The sequence below is a fragment of the Salmo salar genome, chromosome ssa07 (genome assembly GCF_905237065.1).
Source record: "Salmo salar chromosome ssa07, Ssal_v3.1, whole genome shotgun sequence".
Classification (NCBI taxonomy): domain Eukaryota; kingdom Metazoa; phylum Chordata; class Actinopteri; order Salmoniformes; family Salmonidae; genus Salmo; species Salmo salar.
In genome coordinates, this window is record NC_059448.1 from 41,067,576 (window position 1) to 41,067,942 (window position 367).

The following is a 367-nucleotide window of genomic DNA, read 5'->3' on the forward strand; positions in this document are numbered from 1 at the left end:
AACGCAATTTGAAAGGGACGAGGTAGATCCCTCATCTAAAACCAAGCCAACACTGACCCTATGTGGCCAATAATATTGTTGCATCCCCATTTGATCACAGACCTACAGACTCACAAGTCGAAAGTCAGTTATTTTGCAGTGTAAAAATTCACAATTGGAGATGTGTGATTGGAGAAAGTGGTAAAAACCAACAAATACAATGCGCCTGCCCTGCCCTGTGTTTTTGTGCATCTTTAGCTAATATTGTTTATGAAGTTGATTACAGTGCCCTGCAGTGGTGTAAAGTACTTACTCGTTGCATTTTGAATGCTTAGCAGGACAGAAAATTATCCAATTCTCACACTTATCAAGAGAACATCCCTGGTCA